We start from the raw sequence: 23283 nt of genomic DNA, 5'->3' as shown, positions 1-23283 counted from the left end.
ATTTTATAATTGAAAATCCTTTTCTTTTTTAATTTTACATTAAACCGAATACATTAAAGCATTTGACTGCCGTAGAGATTAGTAAATCACCGGATCCTTTCCTTTAAATAAAAATCTAAAAAGCAGTGCAGAAGCCCCCAACTGCATCATCGCTATCTAAATGCATCTCACGAACCACGGTGCATTGGAGGTCAAAATCCCATTGCATTCCATTGCTTCGGTGTGATGGAATCAAACGGGTCCTTAATTTCAGTTACTAGTATTAACCCCTGCATTTTCTAAAAGGATAAGAAATTTTTTTTATTGAATGCATCGATTGGTGTTCTTTTAAATTGTTGAATTCATATATAAATTTTTAATATACAAAAAATTTATAGATCTATTTTTTTTCGAATTTTATAATTTTTATTTTTTTAATTATTTATATTTTAAGTTATTTTATTTTCATTAAAAAATAAAATAGTTATTCTAGAATGTTAAAAAAGGTAAATAGTCATTTTATAATGTTGCAAAGAAGTCTAAATGTAACTTTTTGGGAATTCTTTTAATATATTTTTAATTTCTTTGTTAATTATATTTTAAATTATTTTGTTTTGATTAATGTGTCAAAATATATCTTCTTTGAAAATTCTTTTAATATATTTTTAAATTTTTATTATTAACATTTTAAGTTATTTTATTTTCATTAAAGGGTAAAATGATCATTCTATAATATTAAAAATGATAAAATGATCATTTTATAATATTAGACAGATGATAAAATATAATCTATTTAAAAATTCTTTTAATATATTTTTAACTTTTATTGTTAACATTTTAATTGTATTTTTAGCAATTATCTGCTTCCTGAATATAGAAAACACATGAGACCCATTTTCCATCTATTTTCCATCCATCACCAAGAGAGAAATTTCATTTTCAAATTCATAAATGATGAAACACAGTGTTGCAAGAAGACAAGAAAATTCCAATAAAAAGCATAGAAATCAGCCGCCAATCGAAAAAAGTAAAATACAAGATCGCATTTCGGTAAGCGGGAGACAGAAGTCCTAGCATCCAAACAACACGAATGAATATGGCCTTGTGTAGGTTGAGAATTTTGGGTTGAGACAAGCGGTTTCTCTCATTTTAATTTCAAATTTTCTTTGGATCGCTTATTCATGAACAAAAAATCGAAGAAGCAACTCAACCAAGAACTCTCTTTCGTTCGTCTGGTTGCCTCCAAATAGCCACAAACAGGCAGAGACAAGACAAGAAACCCTTTCTAAGACCTATGAAGGAATGGCCAATTTATTTAAAGGTAAAATAATTATTTTATAATATTAAAAAAGATGAAATTATGATCACCAATAGAGATTATGTTTAACTAAAGCATCTTTGTTGTTGAGAAATAGTAATAGTATGAAATGAGAGATACAGAAGGGATGAAACGTAAATCCAAAGCCAAAATGAATGCCAAATCAATGATCAATTTTAAGAGCATGGCAATGTCTTCAAAGAGGAAGAAATCGCAGGTTTCAGCTTTGGAGGGAACTTTTTTGCCAACTTCCGTCCCAATCCAGGACTCAAGATTGGTTGGGATTTAGATTTTGTGGGCTTCAGAATCCTATCAACTACGCTTAAATATCTCTAAGATACATAAACATATATAAAACTACTCAACTCTCTGCAATCTTTTATTTTTTTATTTTTTGTTTTCTTAACTCTCCTCTGCCTCCAAAATGAACTTCCATTGGACAGGTGCAATCATAATTTTCGATTCTTTATCGGTTATTCATTTGATTTTTCAGCATTACATTTGTATGATAGATTGTAGATGAAATTGTAATTCGGGATAGAAACTTGAATCTAATTAATACGAGATGAATTTGTCCAATTTGGAAATTAGATTGACAATATAACATGACCTGTTGTAAAGGTAACCTAGTGATAGACCATAACCCTAAAATTGAAACAAATCTAAATACGTAAATGAGGTGTGAATGATAGCTATATATCCTAGTATTATTTGAAATTTATGAAAGGATAGATAGAAAAATCCTATCCAAATTCTGATTTTTTATGAAATTTTTATTTTTCGTTCTATGATAAATAAATTAGGATAAGACTATGTGCTCATAACATGATTTCCAACAAACTCTTTCATGTGAATGGCATTTCAGACTGTATATCAATCAAAACTAGTTCCAACTTGTGCATTAAATTAGTAGATTTTGAAACCCCAAATCATTCACAACAAGAGAAGGGGGCCTTATATAATTTTAAGTACTAGAAAAACTTTAGAGAATAGTCCATTTTTAATTAATTAAAATAAGCTCATAAAATGATCACTTCCCTTGGGATCACATCTAGGCCATGTCTTTATTAATTACAAAATAAATAATATTGAACAAACTACTAAACCAAGTGAAGAAAAATAAGGACTTGTCCATACAATAGTTAGACAAGAACATGAAAAAAAAAAAGAAGCAGATAGGGTGCCTTTTATTTCATGATTTTTATTAACATGCACCTAAATCAAATGACTCAGCTCTGCTCCTACAGCTGCTCTTACTGCTGAACCACTTGCTGTATCTACTGACGCTGCAGCAGTTGCAGATTCACTCGGGAGCATGATCGAGCCATCTCACCTGCCAGTGGGATCACTGGTAGGTAGGTTATCACAGTTGCATATCTCAATCATGAACCCAACTGGGTAATGGAAGAACAGTTGTTCAATATAGATCCCGCCTTCTTCCACTATTGCCCGCACGTATTCCACATCCATTTCCTTTCAGCTTCTTCTCCACTGTCCCCATGCTCTCACACTAAACATGGGGGAATACAATTAGTAAATTAATTGCCTAAGCTGCAAATCTATAGCTACCAGTGTTCCTCATCAATTTATAATTGATTCATCTTCTTGTCAATTGCATCATCATAAACAAATTAATAAACGAGAGGGCCATGCATACACTGAGCTATTTAAGTGTTTCTAATTTTGTTATTCCTCCCCACCAACTAATATTCCAACATGATTACTCTAAAAAAGGACAAAAAAAGAATATTTTATATAATTCTTTAATAAAAAAATCATAACCTAAAAAAAATTACAAATGTTATGAGTTAAATTAAAATCTATTAATTATCATATTCAAAAATAATTATATAATTTGATATGTAAAACTGTATATAGTTCTTTTATGTGAAAGAATCTAATCTATTGATGTGAAATTTATTTGTGGTAAACGTTTTTATTTAAAAAAGAATTTAAATCCTTTTCAATAATAGATAAATATCGTGCTCTTTCTAGATAAAACGTGGCGGACGCTTTTAAAAAAAATTGTTATTAAGTGAAAATGAAAAAGTTAAAATTTTTTGAAAAGAAATGCAATATGAGGATTTCTAGAGTTGTCATTGAATTTGGATATATCTAGTTAATAATAATTAACTATTATAATTACTAGTAATTGACTATATTTTTTATAAAATTACAATTATAAAAAAAATCACAATCATAATAAATATTATATTCATATATATAAAAAATTATCGACTAAATTAAAATATAATTAAATAAATTTAATATAAAACTAAAACAAATTCATATAATAAAATTCAATTTAAAATCTCAAATTTTAAAATATTCGTGCCATTGAATCAAAGTTTAATTGGCAAGTTTTTTTTTGCTTTATTACTTTTAAGATCCATTATTGCTATTCACAAGAATTGTTACCATGATAGATGGACAAGCCGAAGGACCCAAAAGTCAATTATGAAAATTGTGTACGCATCAAATTTAAGTGGAGAGCTAGTATTCAGCCTTTCAATCAAATTGAAGTACAAATTGTGATAAATATTTTATATAATTGGACATTCAAATTAGGGTGATGGGAATTGAATTACTCATAGTTTATAAAAATAACATTTATGTGTACTCTCAATTTGTCATGACTCTACGTTGTGTTTGGTGGGATGAAAAAAAGAAAGGAAAAAAATTTTAATTTTTTTCTTAGATTAAAGGAAACAAAAATGATTGGATTCATTTATAGATTTTATGTCTTTCTAAATTCAATCTTTCAAAAAGTAAGTGAAAAAAAAACGCAATAATCATTTTATTTACAATTTTATTTTTATTTTTTGTTTATTTTTCCTTATGTCAAATATAAAAAAGAAAACCCAACATTTTTTTTTTTGTTGTCTTCTCACTTTTTTCTGTTCATTTTCGTAACGGTTTTAAGGTCGCTTGATGAATTTGGAGACAAAAATAAAAAATAGAAAATAGAGTTGCCATCAATTTTTTTTAGTTAGATGCAATTGGTCACCTATTAAAACATATCTATTTAATGAAAATTTAAATTTAATTAAAATTTATTAAAAAGATAATTTTAGGGTCTACGAAATAGTTTAGGTCCGGAAGTTAGTAACGTGTGGGGAAGGATTAGCAACCCTCAGCACCTGTTTAAAAATGGTACCAATTAACTACGCGTTATCCATTGATTTTGATAAAAATAGTCTTATTTTCAGGGTTTAAAAATATAATTTCACCTAAAAAGCTAACACCTTGATTTTTCATTTATTGGAATTTGAGTTTTCTCTTTTTTTATTATTAAAAATTTATTATTCAAATTTTATTTGGGAAAAATAAGTTATAACTTTTTTATTGAAATAATTCTTAAAATATTTTAGTTTGTTGGTAACATTGAAAGAACTCTTTCTTATTTAAAGATTTCTTGAGCACCGTTTCTTGGAATACTTTAGAATCTCATCCTCAAAGGCATAGATTTACTTTTCATAAAAAAATTATGCCATGCATGTAATGTAAATGCTAACATGTTAATGCATACATTTTATTTTACTTTTTGAAAATTTTATTGATTATTATTATTTTTTTAATTATCATTTAAGTTTTTGAAGAAAAGAGGAATTTTTATTATATTGAAGATTTTTTATAAATATTCCAATACATTGGTAATATTTAAAAAAAATCTTCTCACCTAGGGATTTCTTAAAGCATCTTTACTCAGAATACTTTTAGAATCCTATCATCAATAAAATTTTCTTTTTTCTCATTTTTTAACACTTTATTCTTAATTTATTAGTTAATTTTTATTTACTATTTTATAAAAAAAAAAAAGAAAATTTTTATTGTATTGAAAAATTTTTATAAATATTTCAATATATTGGTAGTATTTAAAAAAAATCTTCTCACCTAGAGATTTCATAGGTATCACTACTCGGAATACCTTTGAATCTCATTATTAGATAAAAATTTCCTTTTCTTACATTTTTTATTACTTTATATTATTATTATTATAAAGTTTATTTTTATTTTTTAAATTTTATTTTAAAATTAACAAAATTATAAAAATTTTAAATAAATATTTCATCATTTTTTTTTTACTAATGAATTATTTATCACAATAAAAAATTATTCTAACAAATATAAATATTTTAATATGAATAAATGTTATTAGAATAATATATAAAAAATTCAAAAAAATATTTTTTGCTTGAACCAGAGTGGTTAATAGTTGGGTCAATACGAGTCTGATCGATTCGACAGCTCGATCTGGTTGTTTCGATGATTCAATGTCGGTCTGCTTCATTCTAGGTCAGTTCAGCTAAACCAAAAAAAGTCAATTGGAAGACGAGTTGTCGAGTCGGGTGCATGGACCCGGGATCGAGTCAACGGGTTGACGTGTGGATCCTAGGCTTAAAATGATATCATTTTGGTATTTTAATTGAAACGACGTCATTTTGGCCTTCAACTTTAAATGAAAACCTCAAATATTTTTAGCTCAGTTTTCTCTTTTCTTTCTCTCTCTACCTCTCTCTCTCTCAAACCCCCTCTCTCTATCCAAATTTGTCATTCATCGTTTATCGTGTCAACCGTCATAGATGGTCGTTGACCGGTTGTTCAAAAATCCAAAAAGCTTTCAAAAAATTTCCCTCGCCTTCATAAGCATAGATCCAACCTCTTTTTCACCAAAAAAGGTCCCAAACAACCTGAATCGACCTTCAAAGTTTCGAGCAAACTCTTTTTTACGGTATTCTGACTTGTTTGTTTTTTGTTTTTTGAGACTGATTTTGTTTTCTCTTTTTGTAGGGACTCTTGACATTAGGTTCCTATTCCCAAGGGACTAAGTTTTTGTTTGATTTTTGTTTTTGGCAAAATGCTTTTTTTTTTGTAGGATCTTCTCTTCATTTTTTCAAGGGTCAACCACGGAGCTCTATTTATGGAGCTCCAGCTATGCCTTATGCCTAGGTAAGTGGCACAGGGCTTCGCAAATAGGTGTGTCGTATATGGCACCCCAAGCACTAGCCTCCTCTTTGCTCTCTTTTTTTTATTTTTATTTTTATTTTGTCCAATCTTAGCCCTATGCCTAAACGGGTGGCATAAGGCCTAGCAAGGGTTGATGGTGCTAGTGGTGCTATGCACGGGACCAAGCACCCCCTGCCTCCTTTGCTTTTTTCCTTTTCTTGTATTCTTCTAGTTGTTTCTTTTTTTTGGTATTTTGTTTAATTTAACAAAAAAATAAAATAAACTAAAAATAAAATAAAATAAAAAATAGGCTGGGCCTAAAGAATGAAATGGGCTTAAGACCCAATTAAAATCAAACTTTAGGCCTAGTTGAATTAAAATCGAGCTTGAAGCCTAGTTGAATTGAATTCAGGCCTCGCCTTGAGAACCTAATATACCCGACAAATTTTAAACCAAGACTCAATTAAAATCCAAATAAATTTGATGTCTACATTCATTTCCCTTCATTTTTGCTGGAAAATTATTTATTAAATTCAATTTAGATATAAAACTTATACATACATCAAATAAGTGCCAAAAATTAGTATACTAAAGGCATTGTAATTTATATGAGCATAAGATACTAGAAATTCCAATTTATATAATTTACCTAGAAATTTTTTATCTATAAAAAAAAAAATTATCCCTATTATTCTAATTTAGAGCCAAATTATATGTGACATTTAAAATGACTTTAGTGTTAAAAATGTCTTTATAATATTTATAAAGAAGTAAAAGAAAGAGAGAAGCTTGAAAAGCTTCTGGATGAGATGAGAAACAACAATAAATAAAAATTGTCCCTTAAAGCCAACTCAAATTTGACATTTAATATAATTGTAGGGTTAAAAAAGACTTTATAATATTTATAATAAGGTAAAAGGAAGAGGGGAATTCTATTTACAGCCTATTTATTACTCTATACACCCCACTTCTAAATATACCCAAATTCAAAACTCAATTTTCTATTTAACTAAATACACTCCACCTCTCACTTTCTATTTTCCATTACTACCTTTTCTTTTTTCTTCTCTCTTTATTTTTTGAAATCGAGTTTCTCGAAAATAAATGTTCGAGAAACTTTGAAGCATTTCAAAAATGGACATCTGAGAAGCTTTAAGGATTCTTAGATATCTATTTTTGAGAAGCCTCAAAGGTTTTCAGGTATTCATTTATAAAAACATTGAAAGCTTTTTAGATATCCATTTTCAAGAAGTTTTGAGTATTCTCAAAAATGAATATTCGAGAATCTTTAAGTATTCTTGGATATTTATTTCTTAGAAGCTCGAATTCACTTTAATCACTGAAAACCTTAAATCATTATCTTATAAACCCATTTACTTGTGTATGATTGAAACTAAAATCGATATTCTCAACATACATGGCATAAACTTGTTTTTTCTCTTGATACTCTAGAAAATCAAGAAAACCATTTTCTAGTTTTTTGGTTTTGCATGGGCCAAAGGGTGTTCTTGGCATTCTCAAAATGAATATTCGAGAATCTTTAAATATTTTTGGATATCTATTTCTTAGAAGCACGAATTCACTTTAATCACTGAAAACCTTAAATCATTATCTTATAAACCTGTAGACACCCAATTTGGTCCAGGCCCGGATCAATTGGGCCTGGCCCAAATGGGTAAACCCAATTCAATTTCTATCTGGTATTATTTTTATTATTATTTTTTTTGTATTTTCTGTATTTTATTATTATGTATTAATATATATATCTTTATTTATTTATTTATTGTTAATATTTATATGTATTTTCTTTATATAGTTATATATTTATTATTATATTATTATTATTTTGTAATATTTTTGGATTTATCTTATTTTATTTTATTTTTTAATTATCTGTCAATTTTATTTTATTCATTTATCTCATTTTTTTATTATTCGATTATTATTATTATTATTATTATTATTTTTTCCTTTTTTGATGGCTGTGATTGAAAGTTGAAGAATCCCACTGTGAAGGGGAATTCAATCAAGAGAGTCCAGATTGGATTCAAAGATTGAATCTCCGTCCAAGGAGGAATTGGGATTGATCAGGAACTCTTGATCAACCTCTATAAAAGGGACCTCCTGGAATAGATGCTGGACAGATAGAAAACAGTAAGCAAAAGCTACTGATTGAGAGAATAGGGGCGTATAGAGAGCTAAGAAAAGGTTTATGAGTGTTCGAGAAATTAGGAGAAATTTTTTGAAGTTTTTTGACGATTTTTTTTATGGGAATTTCTTGAAATTCCAGATTCCAGTGAATTTTCCAACGAAGTTTGAATTTTTCGATGAAAATTTCGACCAACCTTGAAGTTTCCGGTGACCAGCCCAGTTTCAGATGAAGAATCTCAGAAACCGGTGATGTTTCGACCAACTTCCGGTGAATTTTCGATGAAATTTTCTAGATTTCGGTGACATTTTTCAAAATCCGACGAACATTCAACCGGAGTTCTTCAGCGTTTAGAGAGAAGGGAGAGAAAAAGGGAAGAAGAGAGAGAGAGGGGAGAAGGTTTCTGTCGAAAAATGAAGGGAACTGCCTTTTATACCCTCCCAAAACGACGTTGTTTTAGCCTTAAGTGACCCAGAGGATCCGCGCGTTTTGTCGAGACCCGACCCGACCTGAGCGTCGACCCGCTTCCTGACCCGCGCGTGCCTTCCCCCTCCGAGCCAAGCCAAGCTGAGCCGAGCTTCCCAAGCCGTCCCCCGAGCCGTTTCTCTTCCTTGAGCCGAGCCGAGCCGATAGCCGAGCCGCTCTAGGTTTTTTTTTTTGGAATTTTTTTTATTTATTTGTTTTATTTATTTATTTATTAGATTAGATTTATTTAATATTTTTTATCTTTATCTTATTTTTATTTTTGTTTTACTTTTCTTTATTTTTTTATCTTTATTTATTTTCACTTTTATTTTGTTCTATTTTCTTTAAATAAAAATAAAAAATATATATTTTTGAGGAAAAGTTGAAAGTATCAATTTTCCTTTAAAAAAATAAATTTTAAAATAATATTTTTGGAGAAAAGTTGAAAGTATCAATTTTCCTTGAAAATCAAAGTTTCCAAACAAAAAACATTTTTGGGGAAAAGTTGAAAGTATCAATTTTTCCTACACAAAAACGATTATTCTTTCCTTCCTTTGTATTTTGATTTTAATTTTGATTTTTTTTAAATAATTCGACGACGGAGCCTCTGTAAGTGAAACAGTAGTTTTCTTGCATACTCTTGAGGTGAGAGAATTTTCTCAATTTTTTGCTAAAAGTATTAGAGTTAATTGAGAATAATTTCCAATAATTAATTACTTGATAAAATTTTAAGGCTAATTGGATAACACAAATTTAAGCTGGTACCATCTTTTGATGGGCGTTGTAAGGGTGCTATAACCTTCCTCACACGTAACCAAACTCTCGAACTCTGTTCTGGTTAGCAGACCCGAACCTATTCTTTTAGGGACCCTTAAACTTAGGTGTTCCCTAAAAGGACAGATTCTTTAGGTGGCCAATCGCACCTAGATAAAAAAGATTGGTGGCGAGTCCCTATAAGTCAATGTCTAGCGATAGATCCCCGGATCTAGACGTTATGACAGCTTGGCGACTCCACTGGGGACTTTGAGAGTCAGGCCAGAAAGTAATTTGTGTTATCCAAAAGCCTAATAAAGTTGAACCTGTTTGTATATATGTGTTATTATTCATTCATGTTTATTTACCTTGTTAATATGTCATTCATATGCATGTGCATAACATGAGCTCTACACCGGAGCTCCGTCCCTCTAGGAGGGAGTAAAGTACCTATTGCTTTCGTGAGATCTAATACCTCTGTAGTGGCTAGCGAAATACTCCCACTCAAATTGAACCTTTTTCACTTGTAGCCTGTAATGGGTGAGGATTAGGGTGCCTTACTAGTTTGTGATGGACAAGGATGTAAGGAACAATTTGAGGACCTTTAGACTTTGACCCTAAAATCGCATATAGTGAACCTTAAGAGTGCCTAAACCTAGGATAGAGCCCTTTCTACCCAATGATAGATATACCCTGAAATTAAGACACAAAAGGGTGTTTATCTAATCATTTTGATTGTTTAACTTTGTGTATCATTTTCATTATCATATGTAACATTATGCATCAGCATCACTTTCATTTCATCCATGGAACTAACTATGTTGTTTGTCTAATTGTATGCATCTGTATTATTTTCATGATCATGTTTTAACATAATCATTTGCATCCATTTCATACTATATTTCATTCAGGAAAATGTGCATTTCATTCGTGCATCAAAGCATCATACATAAAGCATAGCATAACATTTCTAATCATAAGTATGGTACTCAAGGTTCTAGGATAGCTCCATCTAGCGAAAACCCTGCTCATCCATACAACACAAGATCCAGAGCAAGGTAAATGGAAGAGGAAAGTTCCCATAGATTTGAAAAAATAGAAAAAGCACAAGAGAAGATTGAAAGTGAGCTAAGCAAGATCCTGGAGGCTCTTAATAACATGAATAAAGGAAAAAGAGTTGAAGGAGATACAAGCCAGTAAATTCCCCCATCACAAGAAGTGGCTGACCCTTTGTACCCTCCAGGTTTTGGCCCACCTCAAGCCCATTCTGCTCAAGAGGTCCCGCCACAATACCTCGCATATCCAACATATCCTGGAATGCCATCAGCTTTCAATCCGGGGTAGTATAATAGCTATATAAATCCTGTTTTCACTGAAAAGGCAGCAGAACCAATTCCTGATCTAGATGATTTAAAAGAGAAGGAGAAAAAAAAGATAAGAGCGAAAGTTTAGAAAAGCTCCAAGATTACCATGCTAGAGCAGAGGCTACGGGCTGTGGAAGGATTTAGTTTTTATGGGTCAGTTGATGCTGCTAGGCTTTGTTTAGTCCCTGATGTGGTCATTCCTCATAAGTTTAAGGTACCAAAATTTAAAAAATATGATGGTACAAAATGCCTCAAAACCCACATCACCATGTATTGTAGGAAGATAGCAGCTCATGCTCATGATGAAAAACTTTTGATGCATGTTTTCCAAGAAAGCCTTACTGGCTCTGCTGCCAGGTGGTATGTTCAGTTGGATAGGACCCACATTCACTCTTGGAGTGATATGGCTCATGACTTCATCAGTCAATATTGACACATTATCGATTTGGCCCCTGATCATTTGTCTTTACAGAATCTGAAGAAAAAAGCAAACGAGTCTTTTAAAGAATACGCCCAGAGATGGAGAGATATAGCTTCACAGGTACAACCTCCACTAACAGAAAAAAAGACCACAGTGCTATTTGTTAACACTTTGAAACCTCCCTATTATAAAAAGATGATAGGGAATGCAATAAAGAATTTTGCTGACATTGTGATCTCTGAAGAAATTATTGAAAGTGTCATAAAAAATAGTAAGTTAAAAGGAGGAGAAACCAAGAAGACATCAGAAAAGAAAGAAGCTGAAGCTCAAGCTGTGAGCTTTGATAGACAACAATTCAGGGGTTATCAACCCTATCCATCCCAAGGTTACTCTTCATATTATCCTACTGTGAATAATGCCTCATCTTACCCATACCAGCTAGCTTCACAACCACCTTATTCATCCACACACCAATCAATTTTTAACCCCCAAGATCTTACATATAACCTTAACATTCAAGCTCCTGCAAGAACCCAAATTCGTCCTATTTACCCAACAAGTGGTTCACGAGAACAACGAACTACTCGAGAAAAACCTGTATTTGATCCAATCCCTATGACTTATACAGAGTTATATCGAGAACTCTTTAATAGCCATTTGATTGCCTCCAGCCATGTGGAGCCGCTTAAACCACCCTCCCAAAGTGGTATGATCCTACAGTCCACTGCGACTACCACTATGGAATTACTAGCCATTCTACTGAAAATTACACTGTTTTAAAGCATAAGGCGCAACGGTTGATCAATGATGGAATGGTAAGTTTTGATCAAGGGAAAGCAACAACACCTAATGTTAGCATTCTGAGTGAAAGTCAAGAACAGAAACGGTCTGAAGAGTCACAATGAATTGAGGGGCAAGATGTCAATAGAGATTCTTCACCTGATCGCATAGGGGAACAATTTTAAAGAATGGAGATAAGGCTGGTTGAAGATTTCTTTTGTCATGTTAGGATTTCTTTTTGAGTGATTGTTGGATTTCTTTTTGCAATATGACTTCACTTGTTATCATCTTAATAAAGGCAAGTTAATGCATTTTATTACATTTTTCTTTTTCACTTGACCATTACTCCATGTTCTGTTACCTTTCATGACTTTATACTCCCATTCTTAAATTTCAGATGATGAATATTTAGACAATGATAACAATAATTCTGAGATTTAATTTTGAGAACTCATCCACATTAATATGAGGAGATAATTTGAGCAAAAAAAAAAAAAAAAAAAAAAGAGGGCAAGCCATTACCAGAAGTGAAAGAGATATGTTTTGAAGATATGTAATCTTTTATACAGGATCATGAGCTTTGTTTAATGGATGATGTTCAGAAAAAGTGTTCACAATTGAGATGAAAAATGACCATTTTTCTTTGCTACCCCTTTTGAGCCTATTATGATTTCTTTTTTGGAGGAGCCCCAACCAAGGATCACCCTTTACACTGGGGGGCAATTTTTGAAAAAAATCACACAAGGTCTCAAAAATAAAAAATAAAAAAAAAATAAATGCCACACATGACTTGGGGCAAAGTATTGAGAATCCTTTGTGTAAAAAAAAAAAATAGTGAAATGATGTGGGGGCAAAATGCCAAGTTGTATGAAATGATCCTTTGGTTTTAAACCTTTTTAATACATGTTTTGAGCCTATTATGTCCATTTTTTTTATGACCCTTCACCTTGGCCTACATTATAACCTTGAAAAGTCCATTTAGATCAAGTGCGAATACTCAACTTGAATGATCATATGTTGAGCGAAGGTATGCTCATGATAAAGAAATGGAATCATGCTACATTGCTCTAGAGTTGGATGTATGAAAGATATCAACAATGGATGAAAAATGAAAAAAAAAGAAAAAAATGATGAAAAAAAAAAGAAAGAAATGAGAAAATGAGAAAAAAGATTCAAATTGAAAACCTGAAAGGGTGATTTTGGTAGAGAAAGATCCAAGTCAAATGGCTCACATGAATGGAAGATGAAAGACATCTGAAGATCCCTCAAAGACTGGGCAAAGTTCGCCAAACTCCATATGACTTCAATTGTAAATAGAATGAGTTTTTGAAAAAAATCTTAGATTAATGTTGAGAATTGTTTGAATATTCATCATTTGGACATACCATCCATCCCAAAGACATGTATCCAATTCATTTCCTTTCTCATTTGCTTTGTACCAAAACAGATCTTCATTGATTATCTTTACCATAATTCACCTTGCGTTCTCTTATTGTTTCACCCCTAGAATGAATTGAAAAAATGCTTGATTGCATTGTATTTGTCAAAAATTGAAATGATAATGAATGAATGAATATGTGTTTAAAAGAGTCTTGCATTCATTTGAAAAGAAATCTAAGATGATGATGGTGACAAAATGAAGAAATTATAGAAGAGATGATTTAAAAGGATATATGATGTGACCAAATGGAGAATGTGATGGGGCAAATCTTGAAAGGTGGTATAACTAAGTGATGAGTATAAAGATGAATTAGTCGATATGACTTGCAAGTTATGATTGAATGATGAAAACAATCAGTGGACAAAGTTCATTTTGGAATGGATAATGTTGAGATACCTATGAGTAATGACCCAGTGATGGTGGATGAAACTTGTTTTGAAATTTATCAGTGCTGAGAAATTCATTGGATGATGGTCAAGTGATGATCGATTGATGAAGCTTATTCCAAAGTATTGAGAAACTGAACAAGGAAAAATGTAAGTGGAAAAGACAATTGAGAGCTACACAGGCTTGATCTTAGAAGAGCAGCGTAATTGGATCTTTGAAGAATCAAAAGGCTTGATGCCCAAGAAAAAGCTTGAGAAACTTGAGTACTATACTTTGAACAGGAATTAATTGGCCAACATTTGCACAACATGCATTGAAATTCATATGCATTTGCATAGCATACACTACTTTCAGGAAAGTATAGTGTATAAATTCAAGAAGCAAGGGTGTTCCAACATCCCACATGGAGAAGACAGATATGAAGATATTTTGCAGAATTGAAAAAGAAAAAGCTTGTCAGGTAAGTCCCTAATCCTTGAAATAGGATGTCTTCTGGTATCAGGGTTGATTTATAAGACCTTTGGGCATAATCTCCGAAAATTCCTACAAACACAACTTTCAACTCCTTTGGACATGATTGTCAAGGAGCAATTTATTTTCCAAAGTTCGGTTGCCTCTGTTTAGAGGAGCAATTTACTTTTCAAAGTCGTGGTGCCTCTGTTTAGAGGAGCAATTTATTTTCAAAAGTCGTGGTGCCTCTGTTTAAAGGAGCAATTTATGTTTCTCAAAGTCGTTGAGCCTATGTTTAGAGGAGCTTTGGTAAAAAAAACAAAAAACAAAAAGCAAAAAAAAAACACAAAAAACACAAAAAACAAAAAAAAAAACAAAAAATGACAATGTTGAGTTGAGTCTTGATTGGGTGTCTACGTTTTTGCGCAATTTCTGTTTCACAGAAAATGTGCAAAGAGGGGCAGCTGTAGACACCCAATTTGGTCCAAGCCCGGATCAATTGGGCCTGGCCCAAATGGGTAAACCCAATTCAATTTCTATCTGGTATTATTTTTATTATTATTATTTTTTTGTATTTTATGTATTTTATTATTTATTATTATTATTATTATTATTATGTATTAATATATATGTTTATTTATTTATTTTTTTTGTTTGTTAATATTTATATGTATTTTATTTATATAGTTATATATTTATTATTATATTATTATTATTTTGTAATATTTTTGGATTTATCTTATTTTATTTTATTTTATTTTTAATTATCTGTCAATTTTATTTTATTCATTTATCTCATTTTTTTTTATTATCCGATTATTATTATTATTATTATTTTCCTTTTTTGATGGCTGTGATTGAAAGTTGAAGAATCCCACTGTGAAGGGGAATTCAATCAAGAGAGTCCAGATTGGATTCAAAGATTAAATCCCCGTCCAAGGAGGAATTGGGATTGATCAAGAACTCCTGATCAACCCCTATAAAAGGGACCTCCTAGAATAGATGCTGGACAGACAGAAAACAGTAAGCAAAAGCTACTGATTGAGAGAATAGGGGCGTATAGAGAGCTAAGAAAAGGTTTAGGAGTGTTCGGGAAATTAGGAGAAATTTTTTGAAGTTTTTTGGCGATTTTTTTTTTTGGGAATTTCTGAAAATTCCAGATTTCGATGAATTTTTCGACGAAGTTTGAATTTTTCGACGAAAATTCCTACCAACCTTGAAGTTTTCGGTGATCAGCCCAGTTTTCGACAAAGAATCTCAGAAACCGGTGATCTTTCGGCCAACTTCTGGTGAATTTTCGATGAAATTTTCCAGATTCCGGTGACATTTTTCAGAATCTGACGAACATTCAATCGGAGTTCTTCAGCTTTTAGAGAGAAGGGAGAGAAAAAGGGAAGAAGAGAGAGAGAGGGGAGAAGGTTTCTATCAAAAAATGAAGGGAACTGCCTTTTATACCCTCTCAAAACGACGTCGTTTTGGCCTTAAGTGACCCAGGGGATCCGCGCGTTTTGCCGAGACCCGACCCGAGCGTCGACCCGCTTCCTGACCCGCACGTGCCTGCCCCCTCCGAACCAAGCCGAGTCGAGCCGAGCTTCCCAAGCCATCCCCCGAGCTGTTTCTCTTCCTTGAGTCGAGCCAAGCCGATAGCCGAGTCGCTCCAGGTTTTTTTTTTTTGGAATTTTTTTATTTATTTGTTTTATTTATTTATTTATTTATTAGATTAGATTTATTTAATATTTTTTATCTTTATCTTATTTTTATTTTTGTTTTACTTTTCTTTATTTTTTTATCTTTATTTATTTTCACTTTTATTTTGTTCTATTTTCTTTAAATAAAAATAAAAAAATATATTTTTGAGGAAAAGTTAAAATTATCAATTTTCCTTAAAAAAAATAAATTTCAAAAAAATATTTTTGGGGAAAAGTTGAAAGTATCAATTTTCCTTAAAAATAAATTTTCAAAAAAAGGATTTTTGAGGAAAAGTTAAAAGTATCAATTTTTCTTGAAAATCAAAGTTTTCAAACAAAAAACATTTTTGGGGAAAAGTTGAAAGTATCAATTTTTCCTACACAAAAACGATTATTCTTTCCTTCCTTTTTATTTTGATTTTAATTTTGATTTTTTTTAAATAATCCGACGACGGAGCCTCTGCAAGTGAAACAGTAGTTTTCTTGCATACTCTTGAGGTGAGGGAATTTTCTCAATTTTCTGCTAAAAGTATTAGAGTTTATTGAGAACAATTTCCAATAATTAATTACTTGGTAAAATTTTAAGGCTAATTGGATAACACAAATTTAAGCTGGTACCATCTTTTGATGGGCGTTGTGAGGGTGCTATAACCTTCCTCAAATGTAACCGAACTCCCGAACTCTGTTCTGGTTAGCAGAGCCGAACCTATTCTTTTAGGGACCCTTAAACTTAGGTGTTCCCTAAAATGACAGATTCTCTAGGTGGCCAATCGCACTTAGATAAAAAAGATTGGTGGCGAGTCCCTATAAGTCAATGTCTAGCGATAGATCCCCGGATCTAGACGTTATGACAAAACCCATTTACTTATGTATGATTGAAACTAAAATCGATATTCTCAACATACATGGCATAAACTTGTTCTTTCTCTTGATACTCTAGAAAATCAAGAAAACCATTTTCTAGTTTTCTGATTTTGCATGGGCCAAAGGGTGTTCTTGGTTTTTTGGTCTCTAGACAACAACACTTTTATGCCTATGCATGCTTAAGAACTAACATGTCTCTTCTATTAATACATATGATCACATAAGAATGGGCACATCAATGACTCATGTGTGTGCATGCATGCTAGTTCGAGATTGAACACCCTATAGAACATTGACCATGTCATCAGCAGACCGATAAATATGGCAGTAAAGAACTCTACTCTTTCAACCACCAGTTTTTATTGCTGGATTTGTCAATGTGCTGAAGACATTGTCAGTGGCCTAAAAATTAGAGGTCTTTATTGCTAGAATTGAGTCATGCCTCAGAGAAATCATTAGAGACGTTTAGAGATTCCAGCACATCTGATTTTTCATGTCAGACATTGATAAAGAGATTGATTTATTTTAGTATTATTTATTTTAAGATTAAATGTATTTATTTTATTTAAATTAAAATTAAATTTTATCAAGAGTTTATAATTAAATATATATTTAAACAAAAAATTATGCATTTTTGGAAACGGATTTATAAGAATACAAGATTCTCAAAAATCCATTTTTGAGAAAGTAATATAATTCTCGGAATGGATTTCCAAGATGTACAAAGTTGATTTTGGGATGTATAAGTCATTGAGGTTATTTTTATTATTTATTAAAGGTTAAAATTTGTACTTGTTATATGGGTATTTTTGAAAGAAAATTTTGAGGGTGTATAAAAAAAAATTTGTGGTGTATTTAGAAAGCCCCAAAGGAAGAGAGAAGCTTGAAAAGCTCTTGGATGAGACGAGAAACAATGAAGATAAAGCTAAAAGAGATTTTCTGGAGGGAGCTGAAGGGGGAAAACAAAGGAAAAAAAAAAGAGAAAGTTGGAAGGGAGGTCAAGCCATGGCCTTTCCTTTAGAGAAAGAATTGGAAAATGAAAGAGGAAGGAGAGACGAGAAAGGGAAAAGTCATTTGACTGTCACCAAATTGAACTCCACTCACCCGAGCTGGATGATGGAGGTAAGCTATCTCACCGATCGATTTTGAAGGGAATTAAAACAAAAGAACAAAGAAGAAGAAAAGGTAAGGGAAATAATTTTTTTCTATGATTTTTTAATAGTTAGATTCTGAAATTGTTGAAATTTAATGGCTTCCTTCACATATTTCAGAAGTCAATAGTTTATATTAAGTTAATATATATTGATACAATCTATTAATTTTTGTGGCAAATACACTTTGGAAGCTGTTATGAGGAAATATAGCTTTCTCAACTTCTCTTATTTTTGTTAGGCTAATTTAATTTTATTTTCACTGTGGTAAAACTTCCACTTAAATAGTTAAAAAGAACCAAAAATTATGATAAGGGAGTGAAAAACTACGAAAAGATTTATAATGAGGGATCAGGCAAACCAAACTTCAGGGCGACAATATATACTAAGTGTATGAAATTTTTATTCTGTTTGAATCTTTCTCACTAATTTTCTTGTTTAATGCTTGCAATAATGGTCCATAGCAATAGGGCATGATCTCAGGGTAAATAAATGAACTTTTGTTTCTTTAAAATGAACTAGAAATAGTCTTGCACTTTATCGTTGGTTCAATGTTTTTTTATTTGTAATAAACAATGTTCAAGATAAATTTAATAAATCAACGAGTATAGTTTCATTTATAATATTTTTAATAAATGTAATGATTAGCAAAAATTTATCAATTAATTTATGCATAATATGTGCATTTTATTTTGACATCTTATGTAACAAATAAAATCAAAATTCATTTTTTTAAATTTATCTTTTCAAACATAATTAAGAAAGAAAATAAAATAGACAATTTAAAAAAGAAAATAAAAGAAAATGGCCTAAGAAAAAAAAAAAAAGGAAAAGAGAACTAAACTGAGATGTAACGTGGATACATTCACTTAGGATGACAAGAAGTCGGGTTAAGGCAGATTTTCTAGCATTGGCTCTGACCCAACTTTTTAATTATTCAATCTGAATCCAATTTAGACCCGACATCGGGTTACTATTTTTATATCAAATCTCAACTAAGCACATATATGTATAATCACATCTGATTTAATTTAATAAGAGATAAATTCAATAAGTTTAATTTAGTACAATCTCTATTAAAATATTATTTTTAATATAAATTGTATTTAGATTATATAGAAACGTAGTATTTTTATTTAATTAAGTTATTAAATAATAATTATATTAATATAATACATATACAAATATAAAATTAAATAAATAATAGAATATGTATTTTTTATATATCTTGAAGAGATCGTCATGAAGCACCTTGAACTTGCCTCTGATTTGATCCTAATTTAAAAAATAGAAAACCATCCTAGCCCAACTTGATCCCAATTTTGAAAAGAAAAAATCTCCCCCATTGGATGAAGTCGAGTTAGAATTTGTTAGATACCGATTATTTTGTCATTCATATAACTAGTGACCCTTTCTTGATAAAATTTATCTAGAAATAAATAAAATCTAAAAAAAAATGAAAGGGCAAAAATGAAAAATAAAAGAAAGCCAAATTGAGGTGTCACATAAACACCTCCATTTAAATATGATAACGGATATAGTTGGGATGAGTTAAAATTCATCCTTTGATCAACCTACTCTTTAATAATTCTATCTAATTTTTCTCTAACTTGACATCAGATTTTTTTTTTTATACTCAACTTCAATCCTAACTATATGCATTCAGTGTGCATTTAACTTGACTTGACCGAAATTAATTTAATAATTTTAATTGGGTATAATTTTTATAAAAATATCATTTTTAAATATAAATAACATTTTAATTATATATAAATGAAGTATTTTTATTAAATTAGTGTATTAAAAAATAAAATTGTGCTGTAAGGTGTGTCAATATAAAGAGTTGACACAATGAACTTTTGTGCTCTCAATAATAGTTCTGATTCTTGAAGAAATACATTTCACATTGTAGCAGTCTCATGAAGACATATATTCTATGTTCTTCTGCTTGTTTCAGATTTAGTAAAATTTTACCCTTGAATTGCTTTACAGACTAATCTTTCCTTAAAGTCTTTGGTAAGTTTTTGGCACATAACTCCTGTATACGTCTATTTATGCACAGTAGTTGTGCACGTGTATAACAAATGAATAGAGAAGTAGTTTTTAGTTTATTTATTTTGGAGGTGAGTAATGTGATTCAATGACAGTGCCTATGGTGCAAGTTGATAATATTCAATTCATCTCTCTTTCTGGTTCTACTGTCCACTCAAATTTGTCGAAATAGGGATAGTCTATAATGTTTCTGCAATTTAAAGTCATTCTCACTTCATTATACAGGTTACAAAAATCTCTAATCTGTCAGTATGCTGTAAGGCTTTGAGAGAAAAAAGTACGAAAAAAAAATACAGGGTGAGGTAAGGAGGAAAAGAAAAGAACTGCTGTAACTATTGAAGCTTGTTTGGATCTGTAATAATTTCATGAAATATCTTGTTCGTGAAATATCCAGATATTTGTGTCTCAACTGCTCAATCCTATTGCATTTAAGGTTGATGTACATGCTACTCATTGGGAAAAAAAATCTTGTACCCGATTGTTTCTGGTCATTTGTCACTTTTTTGGCCGTCTTATCTCAGATTAACCACTGTCAAAATAGAAATGAAGTACCTCACTGATTAAAGTGTGTAAATTTGAATATTTTGAAGTTTTGCCATCATCTCTGTTTTTTGGTTTTTAAGTTTTCTAAACTACATGATTTGTTGTAATGTCTGCATCATTTTGGTTGCTGACTTGCAGCTACTACAAATTTAGCAGATGATTCTGAAGAGACTAAAATGTCTGGTTTGACCAGCCAGCTTATTCCAAATTCTTCTGGGGTGAGTTCATAATTGTTTTTTTGTAAATCATTAATGCAAGCATGTATGTTATGCCACATCATTATTGCCATTCTTTTTTTCACCTTTAAATTAAAAATATTTTATCTAGTAGACCGTTTAAGTTTACTGGGTAATTAGTGAACTATGCTTAGCTGTTTCAAGTTTCAACTCTGTTTTAAGCCGCTGTGAAGAAACAATATGTGGGATTTGGAGAAAATGAAGTAATTGATTTCTCTTTTTTTTTTTTTAATGTACTCAAACGTTAGAAATTGGGAAAAAATATGTGAATATTGCCTGCTTAGGGACTTCTTTCAAAAATGAATGAAAAATCTTACCTTTAGCTTATATTTTAGAAGTTTGCAGTTTAGAATTTCTAACTGCAGGTGGAATCTCTGGTCAGAGATATATGAAATACAACTTCAATTGCAGAGTTTGAACTAAAAGTAAGCAGGTTTTAATTTCTTGTGCCGCAAATAGCTTGATAATGTTAATGGCTTTTCTACTTGAATTGTTTCTGTTTCGCATCCAAAACAATTACAGATATTGTGGTTTTGAGTGGCTTTCTGTTCTGTCTCCATTTGTTAGCTTGGTGGATTTCGGCTATACATAGTGAGGGACTTGGCGGGAAAAAGTGAACATCCACCTGCGATCCCAAATCCTCCTCCTGTCAGCGTCAGCACCAATAGAACTGTTGAACCACCTGACTCAAACGGGGCTTTTCTTCACCTTCTTTAGCTGTCACCAAACCCCTATCTTCTTCAGGGAGAATCCAATCCTTATTTGATAAAGCTGCAGATGAAGCCTTGGTGATACTTCAGTCTCCGAAGGTGAGAATATGAAATTTAAATTCTTCACTTGCTTTGAACTCATAGAAGTAAGATGATAAATTGTGCAGGTAGGTTTCTTCAGGAGATCACGAACCATAAAGGGGAAGCGTGCTCCACCATCGTGTAAAGAGGTAATACTTCAATGGATTTTGGTAAGAGTATTTGTTTATTTTAGGGGCCCAAACAATAGATTGCTTTGATCACATTAGCAGAAAGAGATAATGTTTTTTCTCATTTGGCCATAGCATTCAAAATGGTTTTACTGTTTTTCTTCCTTTTATTTTCCAACGTGTTGTCTTCAAGAGACAAAACATAAATGAAACCATTGATTTGGAAGCCATCATTGGTTCACTTGTACTCTCAAGTGTTGCTTTCGTTTCCATATGTTAGAGGTTCTATTGAGAAATTCTGAGTTTTTTTCTGCAACAGGGGCAAATAGTGAAGAAGGGCCAGGTGCTTTGCTACATTGAACAACTAGGTGGTGAAATTCCAACCGAGGTTTAAATCTTGACTGGATGGGAATTACCATGTGTTTACTTTTGTATGTTGACTGATGGAAATGAGGGGTTGATTTCACCCTACGTGTCTTGCTACTTACTTTTCATGCGTGCTTATGTTTATATGATCAATGAATCTGGGTTTTGTTTCTAATTCTGATCATTCTTTAACCAGTCGAACGTGTTGTCACTTTTCAGTGCATTTTAGTCTCTCCTCGTCATCTATTCTTACATGTTATGCTTACATGACAGATCCCGTTGGATATGGTGATGCTCTTTTTGCACTTCTCCCTTCTTCTCCGGGATAAAGAAGCTCCAGTAGATGATTTAGTTAATTTGATTGCTATCCCATCATGGTGCTTAATAGTTTGTCACAGATGTAAGCTTTTAATAGAATCAATACCACAAGCCTCTAGCTAGCTCTAGCATTCCTCCAGTGGTACGGGAGGACTTATTTAAAAATAAATAAATAAATAGCTCGATCAAAATAAAATTTTTATGTGATCGATGAATTTAATAGTTATAAAAATTATTTTTTTATTGGTTATAATTATAATTAAAATTATTATTATAATCGAATAATTTTATGCATCACATGTTACATACAATCATTTATGAAAAAAATTAATAAATATTAATTAAATAAATAATTCACATTCAACAAGCCTAAAATTTGAGACTTGAAGATTTTAAAAGCTCATTCTTTAGTACTAAGATAAGATTTGATCGGCTAGAAAATGAACATTTTTTTACATAAAATATAGCGATTGACGTCTAATTAGTGTTCTTAAAAAATAAGATTTAAACAATGTTGTTGTAAGAAGTGACTTGGTTTAACTAGCTGTAGAAGTGCAGGCCAAATTGGATCAAGCTTGTGCTTCTTCCACACAACAGAAAAGCCGACCCCACAAAATTAAATATTGACCAATTAATGCCCAAAATGTGTCCGTGAAAGTTAATGCATTGCTTTATTGAGCACCTTCCTCTTT

At 31.3% G+C, this 23283-nt stretch overlaps 1 pseudogene; it reads left to right on the top strand.

Annotated features, from left to right (window-relative positions):
- Window positions 1-1971: 1971 nt before the first annotated feature.
- LOC111280624 (uncharacterized) lies at window positions 1972-22734 on the top strand (annotated as a pseudogene).
- The last annotated feature ends 549 nt before the right edge of the window (window positions 22735-23283 follow it).

The sequence above is a fragment of the Durio zibethinus genome, chromosome 28, assembly GCF_047325235.1.
Source record: "Durio zibethinus cultivar Kanyao isolate XHJ-2024 chromosome 28, ASM4732523v1, whole genome shotgun sequence".
Classification (NCBI taxonomy): Eukaryota; Viridiplantae; Streptophyta; class Magnoliopsida; order Malvales; family Malvaceae; genus Durio; species Durio zibethinus.
This window is presented reverse-complemented; position numbering and strand designations above follow the sequence as displayed.